At 46.4% G+C, this 16,882-nt stretch overlaps 1 protein-coding gene and 1 non-coding gene across 2 annotated transcripts in view; one reads left to right on the forward strand and one right to left on the reverse strand.

Moving 5' to 3' along the window:
• LOC140419270 (uncharacterized) overlaps nucleotides 1-16,882 on the reverse strand; it is a 229,738-nt gene that overhangs the window by 168,277 nt on the left and 44,579 nt on the right. The window lies entirely within an intron of this gene.
• trnap-ugg (transfer RNA proline (anticodon UGG)) lies at nucleotides 8,718-8,807 on the forward strand. Its single transcript is given in 2 exon segments — nucleotides 8,718-8,753; nucleotides 8,772-8,807. It is a non-coding gene; the product is annotated as a tRNA-Pro (tRNA).

Consider the following 16,882-nt stretch of genomic DNA (forward strand, 5'->3'; position numbering starts at 1 on the left):
TGGATGACTGTGTGAATCTTTCCCCACACTTGGGGCAGGTGAATGGCCTCTCCCTTGTGTGAACTCGCTGAAGTGTCAGCTGGCTGGATGACTGCATTGCGCAGGTCAAGGACACACAGCCTGAGTGAGAGAGATACAGACCGAGTGAGAATTTGGTAATTTGGTGCAGTGAGGTAATTCGGTGAAGAGTGGGAGAAGGTGCTTTTTCCCGACTGTTTTGTTCTCTCTCTTTCTTCGGGCCTAATTTCGGGAGCCGTTCGGAGGAGGAGGAGTAGTCTGATCATAAAAACCTAACGGAAACTTCCTGTTTTCCATTTTATTCCCCAAAAGTGACGTCAGAGGGAAGCTGTGATCTGAGTGGTTGATAGCAAATCTGCCCCAAATTTTAAAAAAAACACAGCTAAACTCATAAACTTAAATTAAACTAATTAATTAATTAGTGATGGCTGGTCAGGTGATGTGCTTGAGCTGCTTGATGTGGGAGCTGGCAGATCCCATTGCGAGCTGCAGCGACCACATCTGCAGTAAGTGTTGGCTGCTCAAAGAGCTCCGGCTCAGAGTTGATGAGCTGGAGTCTGAGCTTCAAACACTGAGGCACATCCGGGAGGGGGAGACTTACCTGGACACTGTGTTTCAGGAGGCAGTCACACCTGTCAGAGTAAGTAGTTTAAATCCTGCCAGTGGCCAGGGACAGCAGGGTGTGACTGCAAGTCAGGCAGGTAAAGGGAACCAGCAGTCAGGAACTCAGGAGCCTCAGCCCTTGACTCTGTCCAACAGGTATGAGGCACTTGCTCCCTGTGTGGATGGCGAACAGGGCTGCAGGAAGGATGAGTCAGCTGACCAAGGCACCATGGTTCAGCAGGCCATTCAAGGGGAGGGAGTAAATAGGCAAGTTGTCGTTGTAGGGGATTCTATTATCAGGGGGATAGATAGTATCCTTTGTGAGCAGGATAAAGAGTCCCGCATGGTATGTTGCCTGCCCGGTGCTAGGGTGCGGGACATCTCTGACCGGCTTGAAAGGATACTGGAGGGGGAGGATCCAGTTGTTGTGGTCCATGTCGGTACCAACAACATAGGCAAGTCTAGGAAAGAGGACCTGTTTAGAGATTATAAAGAGCTAGGATTCAAATTAAAAAACAGGTCCTCAAGGGTCATAATCTCCGGATTACTGCCCGAGCCACGTGCAAATTGGCATAGGGAGGCAAGAATAAGGGAAGTTAACACGTGGCTGAAAGAGTGGTGTGGGAAAGAGGGGTTCCTTTTCATGGGACACTGGCATCAGTTTTGGGACAGGGGGGACCTATACCGTTGGGATGGTCTCCACCTGAACCGAGCTGGGACCAGTGTTCTGGCGAAAAGAATAAATAGGGTGGTCAATAGGACTTTAAACTAAAGATTGGGGGGGAAGGGAAAGTCAGGGAACCAAGAGGTGAAGTAATCAGTGGGAAGCGTAGCTGCTTAGGAATACAAAAAAGCACGAAAAGACAAAACTCAGGAGAGGTTACGATAGTCCCCATCCCACAAAATATGACAGTGTATGGAAAGGCTCAGGAAACCAAGGTCCACCACACTAAGAAAACAAAAAGGGACGGTCAATAGAGAATTAAAGGTGCTATATTTAAATGCGCGCAGTGTACGGAACAAGGTAGATGAGCTTGTGGCCCAGATTGTGACTGGCAGGTATGATGTGGTAGGCATCACAGAGACATGGTTGCAGCGGGTTCAGGACTGGCATTTAAACATCCAGGGATTCACAACCTATCGAAAAGACAGGGAGGTGGGCAGAGGGGGCGCGGTTGCCTTGTTAATTAGGAATGAAATTAAATCAATAGCACTAAATGACATAGGGTCAGATGATGTGGAGTCTGTGTGGGTAGAGTTGAGGAACCACAAAGGCAAAAAAACCATAATGGGAGTTATGTACAGGCCTCCTAACAGTGGTCAGGACCGGGGGCACAAAATGCACCACGAAATAGAAAGTGCATGTCAGAAAGGCAAGGTCACAGTGATCATGGGGGACTTCAATATGCAGGTGGACTGGGTAAATAATGCTGCCAGTGGACCCAAGGAAAGGGAATTAATTGAATGTTTACAGGAGGGCTTTTTGGAACAGCTTGTGATGGAGCCCACGAGGGAACAGGCCATTCTGGACTTAGTGTTATGTAATGAGCCAGACTTGATTAAAGATCTTAAAGTAAGGGAGCACTTAGGAGGCAGTGATCATAATATGGTAGAATTCAATCTCCAATTTGAAAGAAAGAAGGTAGAATCAGATGTAAAGGTGTTACAGTTAAATAAAGGTAACTACAGGGGCATGAGGGAGGAACTGACAAAAATCGACTGGGAGCAGAGCCTAGGGGGAAAGACAGTAGAACAGCAATGGCAGGAGTTTCTGGGAGTAATTGAGGACACAGTGCAGAGGTTCATCCCAAAGAAAAGCAAGGTTATCAGAGGGGGGATTAGGCAGCCATGGCTGACAAAGGGAGTTAGGGAATGCATCAAAGCAAAAGAGAAAGCCTATAATGTGGCAAAGAGTAGTGGGAAGTCAGAAGATTGGGAAGGCTACAAAAACAAACAGAGGATAACAAAGAGAGAAATAAGGGAAGAGAGGATCAAATATGAAGGTAGGCTAGCCAGTAACATTAGGAATGATAGTAAAAGTTTCTTTAAATACATTAAAAACAAAGGGGAGGCAAAAGTTGACATTGGGCCGCTCCAAAATGACGCTGGTAATTTTGTGATGGGAGACAAGGAAATAGCTGAGGAACTAAATAAGTACTTTGCGTCAGTCTTCACAGTAGAAGACATGAGTAATATCCCACCAATTCCGGAGAGTCAGGGGGCAGAGTTGAATATGGTAGCCATCACAAAGGAGAAAGTGCTAGAGAAACTAAGAGGTCTAAAAATTGATAAATCTCCGGGACCAGATGGACTACATCCTAGAGTTCTAAAGGAGATAGCTGAAGAAATAGTGGAGGCGCTAGTTATGAGCTTTCAAAAGTCACTGGAGTCCGGGAAAGTCCCAGAGGATTGGAAAATCGCTGTTGTAACCCCCCTGTTCAAGAAGGGAACAAGGAAAAAGATGGAAAATTATAGGCCAATTAGCCTAACCTCGGTTGTTGGCAAGATTCTAGAATCCATTGTTAAGGATGAGATTTCTAAATTCTTGGAAGTGCAGGGTCAGATTAGGACAAGTCAGCATGGATTTAGTAAGGGGAGGTCGTGCCTGACAAACCTGTTAGAGTTCTTTGAAGAGATAACAAATAGGTTAGACCAAGGAGAGCCAATGGATGTTATCTATCTTGACTTCCAAAAGGCCTTTGATAAGGTGCCTCACGGGAGACTGCTGAGTAAAATAAGGGCCCATGGTATTCGAGGCAAGGTGCTAACATGGATTGACGATTGGCTGTCAGGCAGAAGGCAGAGAGTTGGGATAAAAGGTTCTTTTTCAGAATGGCAACCGGTGACGAGTGGTGTCCCGCAGGGTTCAGTGTTGGGGCCACAGCTGTTCTCTTTATATATTAACGATCTAGATGACGGGACTGGGGGCATTCTGGCTAAGTTTGCCGATGATACAAAGATAGGTGGAGGGGCAGGTAGTATGGAGGAGGTGGGGAGGCTGCAGAAAGATTTAGACAGTTTAGGAGAGTGGTCCAAGAAATGGCTGATGAAATTCAACGTGGGCAAGTGCGAGGTCTTGCACTTTGGAAAAAAGAATAGAGGCATGGACTATTTTCTAAACGGTGACAAAATTCATAATGCTGAAGTGCAAAGGGACTTGGGAGTCCTCGTCCAGGATTCTCTAAAGGTAAACTTGCAGGTTGAGTCCGTAATTAAGAAAGCAAATGCAATGTTGTCATTCATCTCAAGAGGCTTGGAATATAAAAGCAGGGATGTACTTCTGAAGCTTTATAAAGCATTAGTTAGGCCCCATTTAGAATACTGTGAGCAATTTTGGGCCCCACACCTCAGGAAGGACATACTGGCACTGGAGTGTGTCCAGCGGAGATTCACACGGATGATCCCAGGAATGGTAGGCCTGACATACGATGAACGTCTGAGGATCCTGGGATTATATTCATTGGAGTTTAGGAGGTTGAGGGGAGATCTAATAGAAACTTACAAGATAATGAATGGCTTAGATAGGGTGGATGTAGGGAAGTTGTTTCCATTAGCAGGGGAGACTAGGACCCGGGGGCACAGCCTTAGAATAAAAGGGAGTCACTTTAGAACAGAGATGAGGAGAAATTTCTTCAGCCAGAGAGTGGTGGGTCTGTGGAATTCATTGCCACAGAGGGCGGCGGAGGCCGGGACGTTGAGTGTCTTTAAGACAGAAGTTGATAAATTCTTGATTTCTCGAGGAATTAAGGGCTATGGAGAGAGAGCGGGTAAATGGAGTTGAAATCAGCCATGATTGAATGGCGGAGTGGACTCGATGGGCCGAATGGCCTTACTTCCGCTCCTCTGTCTTATGGTCTCATGGTCTTATGGACTGAGTGAATGTCTTCCCACACTGGGAGCAGGTGAACGGCCTCTCCCCAGTGTGAGTTCACTGGTGTACATGGAGGTCAGATGATGTCTTGAACCCAGTCCTGCAGTAAGTGCACCTGAACAGTTTCTCATCAGTGTGAATAAGTTGATGACGCATCAGTTCCCCGGATCTTTTAAAGCATTTCTCACAGTCTCGGCATTGAAAAGGTCTCTCACCTGTGTGAACACGTTGATGGGGGAGCAGTTCCCGGGCACTTTTGTAGCACTTCCTGCAGTCTTGGCATTTAAATGGTATCTTCCCATTGTGAGCACTCTGGTGATTCAGCAGAGTGGATAACTGAGTGAATCCCTTCCCACACTCAGAGCAAGTGAAAGGTCTCTCCCCAGTGTGAGTGCGCTGGTGTTCACTGAGTTAAGATGACTGCTTGAACCCAGTCCCACAGTGAGAGCACCTGAACGGTCACTCGTTGGTGTGAACACGTTGATGGAGTATCAGGGCCCGGGAACATTTAAAGCACTTCCCACAGTCTGGGCATTTAAAAGGTCTCTCATCCGTGTGAACTTGCTGGTGCATCTTCAAGTCAGATGACCGAGCGAATCTCTTCCCACACTCTGAGCAGGTGAATGGTCTCTTCCCAGTGTGAACCCGCTGGTGTCTCAGCAGGTTGCAGGACTGAGCGAATCCTTTCCCACACACGGAGCAGTTGAATGGTTTCTCCCCGGTGTGCACTCGGTGGTGTTGCAGCAGGCTGGATGATCGAGAGAATCTCTTCCCACAATCAGAGCAAGTGAATGACCTCTCCCCAGAGTGTCTGGGACGGTGAATTTTCAGTTGAGATGTGGATCTGAATCCCTCCTCACATTCCCACGGTTTCTCCTCACTGTTAACGGAGCTTTTTCCTTCCATGTTCAAAATTCACCAATATTCAGGTTACGATGAATTGGGTGACTTTGTCTGATCCTGATATGATGTTTGATCTGAGTTTCCTGACTGCAAATCCTCCCCTTCTAACTCTGAAATTCATTTAAAACAAAAAAAAGGGAGCGAGAGAGAACCCACAAAAACACAAAGGCAAGTTGTGAAATTGAGCTGAATGAATCCGGCAACGGGAAAAAAGTGACCATGAAAACTGGTGAATCTTTTGTGAAAAGTGAACTAGTTTTTTAATGTCCTTCAGGGAAGGGAACCTGCCGCCCGGCCTGAGCCCACACAAGACTCGGGCCTTTGCAATAACACAAGAAATAGGAGCAGAAGTAGACCATTCGGCCCGTCGAACCTGCTCTGCTATTGAATACAATTATGGCTGATCTCGGTCTTCCATTCCCCTTTCCCGCCAGCTCCCCATGTCCTTGACTTCCTGAGAGACCAAAAATCTCACCATCTCAGCCTTAAATATATTCAATGATGGATCATCCACAACCTTCTTGGCTAGATAATTCTATGCATGAAAGAGAGAGAGAAAGTTAAAAAGAATGAGGGAAAGGGAGAGGGAGCGAGAACAGAGGCATTTCCTCCACTGACACCGGAATCACAATTTGACAGAATCTCTTAACCCATTAACCTTCGCCAACTGGATGGACCAGGACAGCAGATGTATGTTGACATCATCACCTGCAAGTTCCCTTCCAAGACACACACTGTCCGACCTTGTCTGGCATCCAGTGCTGGATGAGCAGAACTTTCCTCCACTTAAATATTGACAAGACTGAACCCATTCCCTTTCATCCCCGCTACAAACTCCACTCCCTTGTCACCAATTCCATCCATCAGATGTCTGAGGCTGAAGCAGACTGTTCACAACCCTGGTGAAATATTTCACCCCAGATGAGCTCTTGACCACATAGCCACACTGTCACCAAGATTGCCGATTTCCACCTCAGTAACAGCTCGACTCCACCTTAGTCCCTGTTCATCTGCTGCAGAAACCATCATCCATTCTTCTGTTCCCTCTCAAACAAATTATTCCATTGCACTCGCAGCTGGACTCCAACATTAAACAACCCCCTCCATCCCATCCCAAACTCTGCTACCCATGTGCTTACTCACACCAGCCCCTGTGCCCACTGATCTGCAAATGCTTCCTTTTAAAAAGCACAAAGTTTAAATTTCTCATTGTTTTATTCCATGATAATGATCATCCTGATCTCTGTAATCTCCTCCACACAAATCCCTTTGAGATCTCGGCACTCATTTAATTCCAGCCACTTGAGAATTCCCGATTTTAATCTCTCCACCATTACTGGAATGTCAAACGCAATCCATCAGAGTCAGCGTGGTTTTGTGAAGGGTAGATAGTCTTTGAATCATTTGTTGGGGTTTTTAGAAGATGTAACAAGCCAAGTGGATAATGGGGTCCTGTAGATGTATTTGGACTTCCAGAATACATTTGATAAGGTGTCCCACAAAAGAAAAAGGAGTCATTTGTCAGGGCTAGAAGGCTGGGAACAGCCGAAGCCTGTGTGGAACATGAGGAAAGTAGGAAGGAACTTAAGCAAGGAGTCAGGAGGGTTCAAAGGGGTCACAAAAAGTCATTGGCAAATAGGGTGAAGGAGAATCCCAAGGTTTTTTACATGTACATAAAAAGCAAGAGGGTAGCCAAGGAAAGGGTTGGCCTGCCGAAGGACAGGGGAGGGAATCTATGTGTGGAGCCAGAGGAAATGGGCAAGGTACTAAATGAATACTTTGCATCAGTATTCACAAAAGAGAAGGAATTGGTGGATGTTGAGTCTGGAGAAGGGTGTGTAGATAGCCTGGGTCACATTGAGGTCCAAAAAGACGAGGTGTTGGGCGTCTTGAAAAATATTAAGGTGGATAAGTCCCCAGAGCCTGATGGGATCTACCCCAGAATACTGAAGGAGGCAAGAGACAAAATTGCTGAGGCCTTGACAGAAATCTTTGGATCCTCACTGTCTTCAGGTGATGTCCCGGAGGACTGGAGAATACCCAATGTTGTTCCTTTGTTTAAGAAGGGTAGCAAGGATAATCCAGGGAACTACAGGCCGGTGAGCCTTACTTCAGTGGTAGGGAAATTACTGGAGAGAATTCTTCGAGACAGGATCTACTCCCATTTGGAAGCAAGTGGACGTATTAGCGAGAGGCAGCACGGTTTTGTGAAGGGGAGGTCGTGTCTCACTAACTTAATAGAGTTTTTTGAGGAGGTCACAAAGATGATTGATGCAGGTAGGGCAGTGGATGTTGCCTATATGGACGTCAGTAAGACGTTTGACAAGGTCCCTCATGGCAGACTGGTACAAAAGGTTAAGTCACATGGGATCAGGGGTGAGCTGGCAAGGTGGATACAGAACTGGCTAGGTCATAGAAGGCAGAGAGTAGCAATGGAAGGGTGCTTTTCTGATTGGAGGGCTGTGACTAGTGGTGTTCCGCAGAGATCAGTGGTGGGACCTTTGCTGTTTGTAGTATATATAAATGATTTGGAGGAAAATGTAACTGGTCTGATTAGTAAGTTTGCAGACGACACAAAGGTTGGTGGAATTGCGGATAGCGATGAGGACTGTCAGAGGACACAGCAGGATTTATATTGTTTGGAGACTTGGGCGGAGAGATGGAAGATGGAGTTTAACCTAGACAAATGTGAGGTAATGCATGTTGGAAGGTCTAATGCAGGTAGGGAATATACCTTGAATGGTAGAACCATCAAGAGTATTGACAGTCAGAGAGATCTAGGTGTATAGGTCCACAGGTCACTGAAAGGGGCACAGGTGGAGAAGGTAGTCAAGAAGGCATACGGCATGCCTGCCTTCATTGGCCGGAGCATTGAGTATAGGAATTGGCAAGTCATGTTGCAGCTGTATAGAACTTTAGTTAGGCCACACTTGGAGGATAGTGTCCAATTCTGGTTGCCACACTACCAGAGGGATGTGGAGGCTTTAGAGAGGGTGCAGATGAAATTTACCAGGATGTTGCCTGGTATGGAGGGCATTAGCTATGTGGAGTGATTGAATAAACTCGGTTTGTTCTCATTGGAACGACGGAGGTTGAGGGGCGACCTGATAGAGGTCTACAAAATTATGAGGGGCATAGACAGAATGGATAGTCAGAGGCTTTTCCCCAGGGTAGAGGGGTCAATTACTGGGGGGCATAGGTTTAAGGTGCGAGGGGCAAGGTTTAGAGGAGATGTACGAGACAAGTTTTTTTACACAGAGTAGTGGTGCCTGGAACTCACTGCCGGAGGAGGTGGTGGAAGCAGGGACGATAGTGACATTAGGGCTCGTTGGTCTAGGGGTATGATTCTCGCTTTGGATTTCGCGATCTCAAAATCTGCGTGAGGTCCCGGGTTCAAATCCCGGACGAGCCCTTTGATGAGGTTTTGTGGGCAGCACGGTAGCATTGTGGATAGCACAATTGCTTCACAGCTCCAGGGTCCCAGGTTTGATTCCGGCTTGGGTCACTATGTCTGTGCGGAGTCTGCACATCCTCCCCGTGCGTGCGTGAGTTTCCTCCGGGTGCTCCGGTTTCCTCCCACAGTCCAAAGATGTGCAGGTTAGGTGGATTGGCCAGGATAAATTGCCCTTAGTGTCCAAAATTGCCCTTAGGGTGGGGTTACTGGGATAGGGTGGAGGTGTTGACCTTGGGTAGGGTGCTCTTTCCAAGAGCCGGTGCAGACTCGATGGGCTGAATGGCCTCCTTCTGCACTGTAAATTCTATGATCTATGATTTAAGGGGGATCTTGATAAATACATGGATAAGATGGGAACAGAGGGATACGGACCCCGGAAGTGCAGAAGATGTTAGTTTAGACGGGCAGCATGGTCGGCACAGGCTTGGAGGGCCGAAGGGCCTGTTCCTGTGCTATACTTTTCTTTGTTCTTCGTTGACTGTAACCCTGACCTCCCGTTTTACAACAACCAATTGGTTTCACAACAAACTCTATCACTGATTTATTTCCCCTTGCGGGTTTGCAGCCTCAATAAAGATGGCAGCCGTTAACTCAGGCCTAAATCATTCATATATAACACACAAAGTATGGAATCCTGTCCTGAACAATCCAGAACTCCGTTGGAAACAGTCTTCCGGTCACAAAAATACCTCTGGACCATTCCCCTTTGCTTCCTGCTGCTCCAACTGATGACATTTCCAGCACTTGTGATTGCCAAGCTTAATGGAAGTGCCCTGGTTTTCCCACATGGAACTGGATGTGTATTCCACGGGGCTGGGATGTGCTGTCATGTCATTATTTATTTCATTATTAACTGACTTAAGTAAATAAACTTAAGAATAAAACAAATAAAGATTCATCAGATCCTCACCAGTTAGTTTTGTCCATTATCCTGAAGTGACCTTATTTTTATTGGGAGTTAACTGAAGTCTGTTCCTAACCTCTCATTATCTAAATTTCCATTCACCACTTTTCTGTCCACCTGACCCAGTCCATGGCTTTCTCCCTCATTGTCTAAAACACATCAGCAACTTTTGTGTAATCCTGGTGCATACATTTCAGTCTAAATCATTGATATATACCGGAAACTGTGGCGCTGCACTGGAAACAGACGTCCAGGCATCATTCAGTCCCGGATGTGACTAACAGCAGCAACAACAACTGAATCCAAACCCTGCTGTTGCCTGTGAACTTGCTGATGTCTGTGCAGGTTGTTTGACTGAGTGAATCTCCTCCCGCACATGGAGCAGGTAAACAGCCTCTCCCCAGTACCGCTCTGTTAGATCTACCATGCGGTTTTAGCAGCACTTTGCGATTACTAAAACTCAGTAGGAATTTAAGTTAAAACTTCTCAGGTGCAAATAAGTATCTGGTTTATTTGTCGCTATTGATTACAATTGAGAGTCATTTAAAGTCTTATTCTCTAATAAGTCCAGCTAACATAGGACTCAGAGTGACAATCTGTAGACAATTCAACTTTCAAACAATCACAGAAATGATTTTCTTGTTTAGGCAAACAGCTCGCAATAACTTCAAAAGTCAAAGTCAGAAAGTGAAATATGAAAAAAACAGAGAGACAGCGAATAGTTAAGTCAAAGTATAGATTGATTCCGGAAAGAGAGATGGCCGAAAATCCATCACGGTTATACCAAATCATATCAGACTTTAGCCATCTATCTACACCCCAATGTAATTCTAATTGGTTTGGATTAACATCAAATGAGTTTGATTTGAGGGTTAGTTGTCACTCATTAATAGGCAACATTAACCTAAAATGTATTCTTGTATGAGCTTATGGAATGCGATTCGGCTTCCTTACCACAAGCTGCTTGAACTGGATACATGCTGAGGACAATAGCGCCTTTAGGTTACTGTGCTGTTGTCACGGAGCTTGCCCTGTCCTTGGTCACTTTATCTTGCAAATGTATTTGTTAGCTGAATAAGAATGCTGTTTTAATCTATCTGTTTCTGTGTCATGTTGAAGCTATGTTTTGAAATGCTGAATGTGTGTTTTGAATTGACCTGAGGTTATGAGTGAGTTTTAAAATGGTATTTAATAGACGAGGGAGCTCAGTGCTAAATAGCTATCTTTTACCTATAGAAAATAGCTGGCTTCCACACGCTCCCACGTATGGGTGACACAGTAGCACAGTGGTTAGCACTGTTGCTTCACAGCTCCAGGATCCCAGGTTTGATTCCCGGCTTAGGTCACTGTCTGTGTGGAGTCTGCACGTTGTCCCCGTGTCTGTGTGGGTTTCCTCCGGATGCTCCGGTTTCCACAGTCCAAAGATGTGCAAGTTAGATGGATTGGCGATGCTAAATTGCCCTTAGTGTCCAAAAGGGTTAGGTGGGGTTATGAGTTAGGTTGGAGATATGGGCTTAAGTAAGGTGCTCTTTGCAAGGGCCGGTGCACTCGATGGGCCAAATGTCCTCCTTCTGCACTGTAAATGCTATGATTCTGTTTCAGTGTGAACTCGCTGGTGTTTCAGCAGATTCTGTTTACTTGTAAATCTTTTTTCACAGTCAGAACATTTAAAAGGTTTCTGATCAGTGTGAACAAGTTGGTGTCTAGTCAGGTCGGATGACTGAGTGAATTTCTTCTCACACACGGGGCAAGTGTACGGTCTCTCCCCAGTGTGAACTCGCTGGTGTTTCAAAAGCTGGGATGACTCAGTGAATCCCTTCCCACACACAGAGCAGGTGAACGGCCTCTCCCCAGTGTGAGTGCGTTGATGTATCATTAAACACCTTTGACTTTTAAAGCTCTTCTCACAGTCAGAACATTGAAAAGGTCTCTTATCTGTGTGAACACGTTGGTGTGTCCGGAGGTTCGATGACTGAGTGAATCCTTTCCCACACGTGGAGCAGGTGAATGGCTTCTCTCCAGTGTGTTGGCGTTGATGGAACAGTAAATCATTTCTGCTTTTAAAGCTCTTTTCACAGTCAGCACATTTAAACGGTCTCTGGCCAGAGTGGACCTGATGGTGAGTCCGGAGGTTTGATGAAGCATTAAATCCCTTCCCACACACAAAGCAGGTGAATGGCCATTCCCCAGTGTGAGTGCGTTGATGTAACAGTAAGTCCTTTCTGCTTTTAAAGCTCTTCTCACAGTCAGCACATTTAAAAGGTCTCTGATCAGTATGAACAAGTTGGTGTCTCAGGAGTTCGGATGACTGAGTGAATGCCTTCCTACACACAGAGCAGGAGAACGGCCTCTCCCCAGTGTGAGTGCGTTGATGTATCAGTAAATCCTTTCTGCTTTTAAAGTTCTTCTCACAGTCAGCACATTTAAACGGTCTCTGGTCAGTATGAACATGCTGGTGTGTGATGAGGTTGGATAACGTAGTGGATCCCTTCCCACACATGGAGCAGGTGAACGGCCTTTCCCCAGTGTGAATACGTCGATGAGTTTCCAATTCAGATGGGTAATTGAATCCCATCCTACAGTCCCCACATTTCCACGGTTTCTCCATCGTTATCGACAAGTTATCAGGTGTAGGTGGGATGCAGATTTGAGGTCACTATCAGATCAGCCGTGATGTTATTAAATGGTGGAACAGGCTCACGGGGCTGAATGTCCAATTGCTGCTTCTTGATTCCTTTGGTGCGAATGTCCTTACGCCTCTCGAACTTGGATCATCAGTTGAAGCCTGAGTAAGGTGTCTCTCTGGTGTAAATGCTGAAATTTAATTTCATGCTATGTGATTGGTTAAAGCTCAGTTCCAGCTAACGTTGGAAAATTACTTAGATGTCTGTGTCTCGGTGCTTTTCCAATCAAAGTGATTTTTGAAATATTTTCCCAAAGACAAAACAGACAAACATTTCTCCTTCCACGTTGAAAGGCCAGTCCTGATGAATCAAGTGACTCTGTCAGATCTCAACATGATGCTTGCATCTGCAAATATTCTGTAAAAGGAGATTACATTGAAATATTGTGAATATATAAGACACAAACAGGCCATTCTGTCACAGATTCTGCTGCTGTCAATACTCGGCACACATCTTCGACTGTCACACCTATCAAATCTCAGCCTGTCAGCTGATTTTTGATTCCATTTTCTCATGTGCTTGTCCCGTTGCCTTTTGAAAACATCTCAGTACTTTCCTCAACTCCTTTCCATGGTAATGAGTTGCACATTCTAAACCTGTGCGTAAGTACATTTGCCCGTATTGCTCCCTTGGATTTATTCGTAACTATCTTGTATTTATGACAAATTCTGAACAGTCAATTCTAGTTTATCGAGAACATATTTTCCTCAAAGTTGTAAATCCCCGTCCCACACACTCTTCCTCCTCCCTGGGCTGAAATCCAAACCCATCTCACCATCGGCACCATTTCTTTCCTCCACTCCCAGTTTTCTCCCTCCCTCTCCTCTGCCTGGGTTCAGTTCTCCAGCTCCTATCTGCAGACTGACAATAAAACCAATGGGTCTTATTGGGGGTTTGGGGCCTCCAGCGGGTGTTTGTGAACCCTCCCCGCCCACCTGCCAGGGTTTCCTTCCTTGCCAGAGATCAGAGTCCTCATTGATTTGAGTGCAAAGTGGAAGCTCTTATTTATTGTGCCCCTCCCCCATCCTCTGATGTGAACCATCCTCCAGTGTCTGAAGCAGGATGGTGCCCGTTAACCTGGGCCTGTTCCCGGGAGGGAGAAGCACCGCAGCTGCAAACCAGGGAGCTGACAATGATTGTGAAGGGTTTGATCCAGCTCACAATGCCCGGGGACTGATTGACAGCAGGTGCAGACCAATGGGAAAAGGGGGTGGAGCTAGCAGACCGATGGAGAGCGGCGAGTCCTCCAACCAATCAGAGTGAATGGGAGGCGGAGCAAAGCCGGGGCTCTCGCTCCCTCCGCATGCACCCTGCCACCCGGGCTTGTCTCGGCGAAAAGCCCGAGCAGCTGTCGCCGGTTCAACTGCCGTATCCGAGCTTCGTAATCAGAGCTTGGGGCCTACGTTTATCGAAAATCCCGACCCACCTGCCGGCTCCATCCCTCCCTCATGACTCACCGAGCGGGATCTGACTGTCTGAGAATTCCCACCCGACCGCCTGAATCCTGAGCTGTCATCAGCACCGCGCATGCTTCAGCTGACATGGCGACCGGGGCTCAGCCCCGCCTCTCATTCACTCCGATTGGTTGGAGGACCAGCTGCTCAGCTTGGGCCTCAACACCCACCCACCTCTTCCTATAGGTCCAGAGCTACCGTCAATCATTTCCCGGGCACGACGCTGGTCGCGGCCAGGAGGTTTCACTGAAACCCGGTGGAGACTCCAAACCCCAATAAGAAGTGAAATATCAAACATATTCATACCTTTACTTATACAAATTTGTTAAAAAGATACAGAAAGAGCCCGGGTTTTCATCGAGCGGGGGGACAGCTGCGGCCTGCTCCCGGTGACAGGCCTGAGTTAACGGCCGCCGTCTTTATTGAGGCTGCAAACCCGAGAGTTTGTTGTGAAACCAATGGGATGTAAAACAGGAGGTCAGGGTTACAGTCAACAACAACAACTTCTATTTATATAACACCTTTAACATCATAAATCATCCCAGTCAACCTCACAGGAACATTATGAGACAAAGTGAGACACCCAGACACAAAAGGAGATATTAGGACAGGTGACCAAAAACTTGGACAAAGAGGTGAGTTTTAAAGAGTCTTAAAGGAGGAAAATGAGGTGGAGTCAGAGAGTAATTATAATCGAGAGTGTACAAGAGTCCAGGATCAGATTTGCAGATATCTCAGGAGACTGTGGGGCTGGAGGAGGTTGCAGAGACAGGGAGAGATGAGGCCATGGAGGGGTTTGAAAACAAGGGTGAGAATTGACTGGGAGCCAGTACAAACAGGGAGCACACAGATGTTAGTGTAAAAAAAACTTGCTATGAATTAAGATTTTTGGATTGTTTGAAGTTTACAGAGCTAGAATGTGGGAGAGCAGCCACGTGTGTAATGGAATAGTCGAGTCTGAAAGTGACGATGGCATGACCGATGTTTTCAGCACCAGGTGCACAGAGACAAGAGAGAGGCCGGATGGTGTAATGCAAGTGGAAACAGGCGGTCTGAGTGATGGCACAGACACGAGGTCAGAAGCTCATCTTGGGGCCAAATGTGAAACCAAGGTTACAAAGAGACTGACTTGATCTTAGACTATGGCCAGGGAGAGGGATGGAGTCCATACGCCAGGAATGAAAATTGAGCAGAGATCGAAAAGAGTGGCTTCAATCTTCTCCATATTTTCTTGAAGTTTATAAGTCAGGGAGCGAACAAGAAACCAGGGTGATTAAGATTAACATCTGTCACAAGTCACGAAGGAAGTGAAATATCAAACATATTCATACCTTTACTTGTACAAATTTGTTGAAAAGATAGAAAGAATGATGACACTTTATTTGGATTTCAGCCCAGAGAGAAGGGAGAGTTTGTGGGATGGGGGTTTAAAACTCAGATCCTGCGCGGACCAGCTGGCAGATGTGCTCTCGGACATGTTCAACCTCTCCCTACTCCATCCTCACCTGCTTCAAGAAGACCACCATAATACTGGTGCCAGGAGAGTGATAGAGAACCTAGTGGAGTGGTGTAATAACAATATTCTCTCCTTGAATATCAGCAAAACTAAAGAGCTTGTCATTGACTTCAGGAAGCAAAGTACTATACACACCCCTGTCTTCATTAATGGGGCCGAGGTGGAGATGGTTAGCAGCTTCTAATTCCTAGGTCTGCAACAATCTGTCCTGGTCCACCCACATCGAAGCTGCGACAAAGAAAGCACAACAGCTCCAATACTTCCTGAGGAAACTAAGGAAATGTGGCATGTCCACATTGACTCTAACCAACTTTTACAGGTGCAGCATAGAAAGCATCCAATCTGGCTGTATCACAGCCTGGTATGGCAACTGCTTGACCCAAGACCGTAAGAAATTACAAAGAGTCGTGAACAGAGCCCAGAATAAAGAACATAGAACAGAACATTACAGCGCAGTACAGGCCCTTCAGCCCTCGATGTTGCGCCGACCTGTGAAACCACTCTAAAGCCCATCTACACTATTCCCTTATCGTCCATATGTCTATCCAATGACCATTTGAATGCCCTTAGTGTTGGCGAGTCCACTACTGTTGCAGGCAAGGCATTCCACGCCCTTACTACTCTGAGTAAAGAACCTACCTCTGACATCTGTCATATCTATCTCCCCTCAATTTAAAGCTATGTCCCCTCATGCTAGACATCACCATCCGAGGAAGAAGGCTCACTGTCCACCCTATCCAATCCTCTGATCATCTTGTATGCCTCAATTAAGTCACCTCTTAACCTTCTCTCTAACCAAAACAGCCTTGAGTCCCTCAGCCTTCCCTCATAAGACCTTCCCTCCATACCAGGCAATCTCCTCTGCACCCTTTCCAATGCTTCCACATCCTTTCTATAATGCGGCGACCAGAATTGCACGCAATACTCCAAATGCGGCCGCACCAGAGTTTTGTACAGCTGCAACATGACCTCATGGCTCCGAAACTCAATCCCTCTACCAATAAAAGCTAACACACCATACGCCTGCTTAACAACCCTCTCAACCTGGGTGGCAACTTTCAGGGATCTATGTACATGGACACCGAGATCTCTCTGCTCATCCACACTGCCAAGAATCTTACCATTAGCCCAGTATTCTGTCTTCCTGTTATTCCTTCCAAAATGAATCACCTCACACTTTTCTGCATTATACTCCATTTGCCACCTCTCAGCCCAGTGCTGCAGCTTATCTATGTCCCTCTGTAACTTGTAACATCCGTCCGCACTGTTCACAACTCCACCGACTTTAGTGTCATCTGCAAATTTACTCACCCATCCTTCTACGCCCTCCGCCAGGTCATTTATAAAAATGACAAACAGCAGTAGCCCCAAAACAGATCCTTGTGGTACACCACTAGTAACTGGACTCCAGTCTGAACATTTCCCATCAAACACCACCCTTTGTCTTCTTCCAGCTAGCCAATTTCTGATCCAAA

Source organism: Scyliorhinus torazame, chromosome 5 (assembly GCF_047496885.1).
Source record: "Scyliorhinus torazame isolate Kashiwa2021f chromosome 5, sScyTor2.1, whole genome shotgun sequence".
NCBI lineage: Eukaryota > Metazoa > Chordata > Chondrichthyes > Carcharhiniformes > Scyliorhinidae > Scyliorhinus > Scyliorhinus torazame.